The 8662-nt window shown below is 42.0% G+C and overlaps 1 protein-coding gene across 1 annotated transcript in view; it reads left to right on the top strand.

Annotated features, from left to right (window-relative positions):
- Positions 1–3717: 3717 nt before the first annotated feature.
- The window catches only part of BRF2 (BRF2 general transcription factor IIIB subunit), a 39520-nt gene continuing 34575 nt past the window's right edge, over positions 3718–8662 (top strand). The window contains exon 1 of the mRNA XM_085634946.1: positions 3718–3841. The gene's annotated coding sequence lies outside the window, so the exon portion shown is untranslated. The remainder of the gene's footprint in view (positions 3842–8662) is intronic.

The following is an 8662-nucleotide window of genomic DNA, read 5'->3' as shown; positions in this document are numbered from 1 at the left end:
TACAGAATTCCCTCTAAATCATTAAATCTCGCCAGCGAGACTGCGCATGTGCGCAGCCCACGCCAGCCGAGACCTAAAAAATGTGGGGGTAAAGCGCTGCTAGTCCTACCTGCAACTACCAGCTCAAATTATACACTTAAGCCACTCCGCTTGGAAACGATTCTTACGTATGCTTCTTTAGCCTTGCCACTTTCAGAGGCTAGTCCTACCCTCCTCCATCCCACATACAGCATTCCAACATTCGATCATTCTCACCCAGTGGTTGAAGTGGGGGAAAAAAAGTAGGGGAACTGTGGGCGGAGAATCAGAGGGTGGGAATAACCTGAGGATTGGATCAGTGGGCGGAGTTAGAGGTGTGGCCAGGATTGGCAAAACATCCCAATCTTTAGTATTTGTTTGGCATTTCACTGACCATTTACAGCTTATTATGTTATGTAATTCAACCAATGGATACACATGATTATTTAACGATTAATACGAGTTATTGACATTAAAATAAATTCACAAAGTGGGATATGTTTCTAATCACAGAATGTCCCAAATATGCTTAAAAGTGGAAGAACAAGCCATTTGTTTCTGAGCCATGGATTTTCTGTTGTCAGAAATATACACAGAGACAATCAATTTTACATGAGTAAAGCACTGTATGGGAAATGTTACATCAGACAAAGGACTACAAGGTGTAGGAGTCACATGACAACCATATTAGTAGGCAGTATAGTTTAATAGTGATTGATATGGAGAAACACAAACTCAGAATTTAAAACTTAATACCATGATTGGAGGTTCCCTTTAATAATCATTATTGATTTCTATCCAAATGAACACTTTTTGCAACATTAGGATAATCAAAGGCTTAGGGAAAAAAAACATAAAGCTCTAGTTTATACCTTGCAGTTTGTATGCAGCTCTAAGATGAAAGCTAATAGCTCACTGTTCTTTGTTAGGATTTTAACTTATAAACTGCAAGTAGCAAAAGGATCTTACTGTCAAAAGCAGTAACCCACTAACCTATTTACAATATGTGCACTTTGTGATGGGCATGGTACATGTTCTTAGCAGCAGGCACATTAACCCTCTGCGCTATCTTTCCATGAGTCAAAACTTCCACTAGACAAAACTCCGATCTCGCTCTAGTAAGACGTTTATTCACCGGAGTTATCATGACATTTTTATTATTGCCGAAAATTGCTGTAGGCCAGGAAGGAGGCAGCAAGTGCTTTTAAAACCATAATATACAATGCCCCCACTCAAAGTCAGCACTCGTTGCGGACACACCGGTCGCATCACCCTAGTGTCAGCTCTTCTCAGGGGTCCTGTGACCTCACTGATGCTCTAGGGTCTGCTACTTCTTAGGCCTGCCAGCAAGACTGGAGGTGATCTTCAGTATGGATTGTGGTGGGCAAGCCTTCAAGGTGAACCCACACGCCACTGCTAGCGTCCACCTGCTGGTGTTAAGACACCAGGGCTTTTCCGGATTTGCAGGGTCTTCTAAGGTCTAGCGTGGGAATGTGCTCCCTCAGGAGAGTGGTCTGGAGGACTGCTCATGAAGGCTGAACCTGGTTCCTCAGTTCTAAATTCGGCAGCTCTGCCCCCAGTGCTACATCCGCTCCCTCACTGAACACCATACTGCCCCACTGAGAGAAATTCACATTGCCTTCAACTACAATCCAATTTGACCTGCTATAAACAACTGGATGCGACTCAAATTAAGCACTGGCAAGAGCAATATGCTCCCTAAAGGAAAAAGTAACAACATCCTGGAAAAAGCAAACACTCATTGGGAATGAAAGATTAAATAAAGCTTGTGAAATGTAAGCAGGAACAACATGGTGAACTTAACGCTTTTACACTCACTATTCAGAAATCAGTGAGTGCTTCTGCCTGAAAACTACAGGGCCCAGAAAGGACCCATTTCAATGTCCACTGCTTATATGCTTACAAAACGTAAGCAGTATGGTTTAAAAAGACCACATTCGTGAACACAAAGCCGCCGTACACATTTTGTTTTCCAATCCACCCATCAACCAGGTATCGCAGTACCTCCAGGTTTGGCGCACTTCCCCACCGGGGAAGAACAGCGCTTCACTGGCAAACTGAGTAAAGTGACGCTAATGTTTTTGGGGTTTGAATAAAACCGATCTGGGCACTTTAAGAACATTTTGTCTTGCTTTATTTATTGATTTTTCATATTTTGAACCTTTTATTTCCGTGGCTGCACTTTGGAATAGAAAAATGTCAAAACGGCATTTCCAACAAAAGTGTTTTTCTTTTTTGCATCCATTTCACAGGGGAACAAATGAACGACAGGAAGAAAGAGAGGGTGAGAACCATTTCTTGAGTCACGGTTTTCGGTAAGTGAGGAGGAGTTACACAAACAGAGGGAATAAGAGTAAGAAAGAGAGGGGGGGGCAGCTGCCAATGGCAGAGCAGAAGCGGACACCTTCCTTGTCTTGTTTGGGCAGGAAGCAAGAGACGGAGACCTTTTCCTTCTCTGCTCCCCGCCCGTCCCCAAACAGCCACTAATGCCAGCCTTCTCTGCAGTGCTTGGATATTTCTTACATCCAGGGACGCATGTTCCAAATAAAAAAGTAGTGGCACGGAATCTATAGAATTAAAGAAGTAGGGGCACGCCGTGCCCTGCCGTTCCCGCCCACTTCGACCACTGTTCTCACCACTGGTAAAGGTTGGCGAGCAACACATTAACAGTGAGACGAGAGCTGAGCCGAGCGTCTGACTCAGTTTGGAGCTCGAGCACGAGCCAAGCCCTGAAAATGTTTGCTATGTTAATTTTTACAATAAAGATCAGGTAAGATACGATAGTCTCTTCAAAGTTTAAAAAAAATATATATATAGAAGCTTTGACATCAGTATGCCACATTATGGCACTGTGAAGTGTTGATTTTTAAACATGAATCATTAGTGAGGTAAAAGGAAACAGTTCTCATGTAAACCCTGTACATGGCCCAGAGTATAGAACATTATAGTCTATTAAATTCACAGATTTGAAAGCGCTTTCATGTGCAATAACAAAGAAAAAGGAGTTTTGGTGAAATTAAATATTTGCTCCAGATCACACAAAATATTTAGGAAAGCAGCGTGTTATCCATGTTTTCTGGTTTTACATATCAGCCAGTAAATTGGGACCAATTGGTCTTCCTTATGGTAAGGTTTTGTTTTCAGCTCTTTGTGCATTCATTATCTATGTGCACTAGGGAGATTACGTAATGTGTCCTAGAATAAAAAGATGTTGAAACGACCACCGAGATTGAAACCGGAATACCCCCCTTCAGACGTCAGCAGTTCTCGCCTTAACACAACATCCTGGGTAGGAAAAGAATGGCAGGCCGCCAAACGAAAGGTCGGCACGTTTTAGGGTCGAGGTTCCAACGCTACCTTCAGGCTCGAGCGTTCGTTCAGTAGCTAGCCCACCTTTACCAACCTAGGCCGCCCACTAGTTTCGTCCGCGATACTCTCCCCATTCACAAGGGCAGCGGCAAGCAGTTTAGCATGCTCTGCCCGGTTGGACAGGCTGAACACTAACACATATTTGATAGTGCTCGAGCAAAGTCCGACACTCCAGTACTTAACACACTCCACAAAAACAGGCGTTACCAGTCGACAGGAGGACGTCTTACCAGGGGCACGTGTAGCATTCCAGCCAATCAGAACATCGATTTTTTTGTGCTGCGAACTGTGATTGGTTGAGATCCTTCAGCGCTACAAACCTCATATAACAACCTGGTTCCAGACGCTTTCCAGTTTAGTCGTGTGATTGGTTGTTTATCGACCCGGAAGTGTGAGGAAGACATCATTCCCTTGAATTCTTGGATTGCACCGTGTAAGTTGCGGCATGTGGTTATGTTACTCTTTATATCTCTATTTTTCTTTTGTGAAGAAAAGAATGTTCTGACAAAATTGCTTCCTTGTTTTTTTAAATAGGGTTGTTATAATGAAAACAAGACCACTGTTACGAAAGTGTATTCATACTCACAATTTATAGCATATCTGCTTTGGCGTCAATAACACCATTACAGCTGCATTAATCGTACATAGCCTATTTCATACAAGCTGATGATGGTGAGTCTTAAATCAGAATAGGACACAAATATAACCGAGTGTAATGGTTAAAATAGCTAGTGTCATTTTATGTTGAGTTTTTCATAAGCGAACAAATCAATTCTCGTCACAGAGAGCACAGATGAACAGGGGGTTCTTGCCCTAGCTTCGCAGCCTTGTGACAGCGAGCCCGAGTGTTGTTTAATACTGTGTTAACATAAAAATGCACGTTTAACAGTTTGCAGAAAATGAAGGGGTTTCTCAAAGGAATCAGTTTGAACGAAGACGTTAAAAAAATCCCTCCACGCCCCAACTTAGTACTGCACCTGTAGTACAGGTGCCAGCTCTTTTTATGTCAAATTTCAGAGACCGAAGCATAGTTTTTTTTTTTTACCAGATAATCGAGTACCATAATGTCGGAAACCAGGAACATACGTGTCTTTAATTCAAGCAAAGCTCATAAATATTTTACAGCTATGTTATTACGCTTTGGATGGCTCTGCTTGTCCATGGGAGACATTTTTTAAAGATAAATTAAAACAAAGCTGAAAGGAAAAAAGATCACAATATAAAATCAAGTAAAACAAGCATTGGCATAGCCAATAGGTCTCGCCTTTGGGACCTTATAAGTGTTTAGCCATGCAACAGTTGCTGTTGTTGCACCGAGGATATTGTGCTGTATAACTAAATACTTATAAGGCCCCAAAAGCGAGGCCTATTGGCTATGCCAATGCTTGTTAGTTTTGCCTGCTGCTCCATAGTTAGCAGAGCTCGTCCTTGAGATCTACATTATACAGGAAACCTCGCCCTGGAAAGCTGACCACGTGTGCATTCAATGGGTGTTGCTGCTCTGAGGATTCTCTTTTTACATCAACTACAGCTTAGCCCTGCTGCTCTGGTGTCACGTATGTTTATTTAACAAAGGGCTTGGCATACATCCGAGATCTTTAGTATGGAGGACTGGCACACCTGGGTCTTTCTCCCACCTATCCAATGAAGGCTGACTGGGAAGGCTCATTGGAAGGCTTGAGGCTGTGGTACTATAGTAGGGGTTTCACAGTGTACAGAACTATTTGTTAAGGGCCTCACAGCAGCCTGGTGGTTCATCATTTAAACCATTCATCTCAGCGGGAAGTGCTGGCAGTAGGGACAATGATGCTGCGGCTCTGAATTGAACTGAATGCAAGGTACCTTGAGGTATCACCTTTCACCCTTCACCCTTCAAGTAAGATAGAACATCAAGAATTTTACACACACTTTCTGAAATTTGAATTAGTCATCTTGTTGTAGCCATTCACGTATTGCGCTGGGCTCTCTTAATAGAGGTAAATGTTGTTGTCTCTCTGGGTCACATTCAGTATGTTAGATTCGTGTTAGATTAAACTGTGTGCCCAACGTGCATATCTTTGTAGACATGAGTGAAATCTGACCCACTGAAGGCCAGCCTTTTGGGGAGGAGTGGACTCAGGGAACACAGGTCTGATATAGAGCCAATGTTTTACACAGGGTGTGAGGAAGCATCAAATCCCTGACAGAGGCATTAGAGTATTAGTGAGCTCTCTGCAGTTCATTATCATGAAAGTAGGGGAAGTCTTCATTGTTTGATCTTGAATGCAAACTGGTGTTAAAGTAAATAAGGAGCGCTGAGTCCTTTGAAGGAAAGGATGTAGTCTTTGCAAAATACTAAGATTATAAACCAGCATCGCGGCACCGACGCTTTACTTTTAATGTTAAAAGTAAAGTGCGGGTGCCGCGATTATATCAAAAGTAAAGAAATAGATGTTTTTTTCTATTTCTTTACTTATGGTATAATCGCGGTACCCGTGCTTTACTTGTAATATTAAAAGTAAAGCGTGTGTGCTGCGATTATACCAAAAGTAAAGAAATAGAAAAAAAACATCTATTTCTTTACTTTTGATATAATCAGCGAGACCTAAAAATGTGAAGCTTTTCCTGCATAAAAGATTTTGTGTTAAAATCGAAACGGAATTGCAGCACAGTTGCAACTTAAATTAAGGTGGATGTCTGGTATGGCTTGTCCTCTCCTGGCGCCCGTGGTTTGTGTACTGGTAACACTTGCAAATGCCAAGCCATTAATCAAGCTGGATGGCCATGTCTGGCTTTGAGCCCAGTGGCGCCTGTTGTCTGTTACCTCCTTAGCATCTCACGAAACTCTTCCGTGCAGTAAGGGAGGGGGAGGAGCGGGTGAGAGAGGGGGAGGAAAGCCGGCCATGCGAGGAATGCTAGAAACCAGTATAGCAGCTGTGCACGCCATTGCGAACGCAAGCTGGAGGCCTGAAAAAAGCCACTAGGTTAGCACTTCCAAAACCCGCTTACTAAAACTCTCGCCAAAGCAGCGCTATAAGCGCTGGCTCATGCGAGACCTAAAAAGGAGAATCTGCCTTGTAACCGCTGTCTCCTCCACGGCCCGCTGGTTCAGTCTCAAGTATGGGAAATAAACTGGGGTTGGCAGACACAACCACTCAGTGTGGTGCAGTTTTTACGATAGTCATGGAACTCTGAATCTAATCCTAGTTTTATCACTTTACTTAAATATGCTGCAAGTAAACAGTGTTATGTAAACATGGTTTCTCAGAGCCCAAGACAGAAGCAGTCCTTTGGCTGTCCACTGTAATCATTGCCACCCCAGCTGTGGTCTATTTGGGGAATGAAGACCCAGGACACCTTTTTAACCACCGGTTCCCAGCTTGATTAGTTTGTGTGCTATCAATCATCTTTTGAACTTCAATCAATCAAAATTCTTTATTCAGTCAAATTAATGACCATAAAAGCACACAGAAAATATATGCACATCATGCAAAAATAAATCGATACACAATTTGAAAGTTGAAGCTTAAAAAGTCATTATTAAACAATAGTCTCCCAAAAAGTCCACAGCGAGCAAATGCAGAGAAACATGGTTGCGTTTTCCAAAAAGCTCTATTGTAGCATAAACTATTTATATACCCTTATAAATGGGAAATATAATTATTTTAATAAAACTAATTTGAACGAATATCAAGACTCAGTCCTAATCAATTAGTGTACATCTTCCTTAAATTTAAAGCGGATGCAATAAAACTTAAAGCCACATGAAATAAAGCTGTGAATTTTAGGTGCTGAAAATACTGCAACCCTTTCTTATGTGATCTAAAAGTCCTGGCCTGCAAAAAACTGTTGAAATAATGGGCTCTAAAAGTATGATACAATGTGCAAAAAAAGCATAACGTGTGAGGTAGATGGAGTCGAAATGCCATTACATGGGTAACATGGGAGTGATTTAAACCAAGACCCTGTTTGACGAAATGACACTAGGTAATGAACTGTGCATGGTCTTAAACGGGTATGGTAAAGTCTTAACTTTGGGTTCCCTACACAACTGAGATATGGCTCAATATCAATGGTTGTGGAGAGCGGGACATATTGAGCGATGGTGACCACATTAAAAAAAATCATACAATTCTTCCCCTCTCTCTTCCTCCCTCTCTCCCTCTATTTGAGAGATTTCTTAACATATGCTAACCATGAAATAGCTGTTGGATTACTTAATTTGCGGCAGTCCTCCACTAGTTTGCGGGAGAAGCTTAGTTCAGGAGTAACACGCACTTTTTGCAAAAAGAGAATGGGTGCCAAGCTTGCCTCGTCTTCTATGAAGCACAGGCCAAATTCACTATGAGAAATGAGGCTGGGGTAGATTTGGTGATTGATAACAATCCTGCTCGAGAACTTATTTTCTATAATTTTAAGGGGGCCTAATTTTGCATAAGCCCACATCCCACCCTATGTTAGCCTGCTGAAACACATTTGCTTTTATAGAGGGTAATCATCTCTTTAAATGGCCTATGACCCAGCTTTTTTGCAAAGCTAAAACCTGCTTCACTAGAGGCCAGCATCTTCTGTGCTCGTTGGGCAATTATAGTATCTAGTCCATGTCATTTTGGAGTAAAAAAGTATACCCAAATAGTTAAATGTTGAGATTTCATTAATGGGAAATCCTCCAATATGAAGCAATTTTAAATGAGTAAATCTTGGACCGCTAGTCAAATCAAAAGATTTCCTTTGGTTCATCTGTAAATTAAGAGCGCTCAAAAATCATTAAAACCATATAAAAGAATCTGTAGCGCATTTGCAGTATGGGCCAAAAGGACCACGTCATCCACGTACAAAAGTACGAGAACAAGATGTGATCCTATTCTAGGAACATCTACGGCTCTATAGACAAAAAATGTATCTAAAGCATTTATATAAAATAAGGGCACCAATATGCAGCCCTGCCTTACCCCTCTGGTAACTTCTATAACTTGTGGACAGTCACAGGATTGTGTATAACTTCATAAGCGTGTCCCAATGAAGTCTTTTTGCAAAGTCTAGTAGGGGAGGTTCAAGGCCTGCTGCTTCCATCAATCCCCACAATCTTTCCCTATCCACTAGTTCCAAAGCACAGGAGAGGTTCATGAATCCCATATGGATGGCTCCTCTCCTGGCCTTGACGTATGGAGAGAATAAGTGCCTGTTCGACAGTACAAAAGTATGGTCTAAAACCAAACTGTACCTCAGAAAAGGAGTGTGCCTCTGCCCATTCTTCACGTTTACTTAGTGTGAG

Source organism: Triturus cristatus, chromosome 11 (assembly GCF_964204655.1).
Source record: "Triturus cristatus chromosome 11, aTriCri1.1, whole genome shotgun sequence".
NCBI lineage: Eukaryota > Metazoa > Chordata > Amphibia > Caudata > Salamandridae > Triturus > Triturus cristatus.
This window is presented reverse-complemented; position numbering and strand designations above follow the sequence as displayed.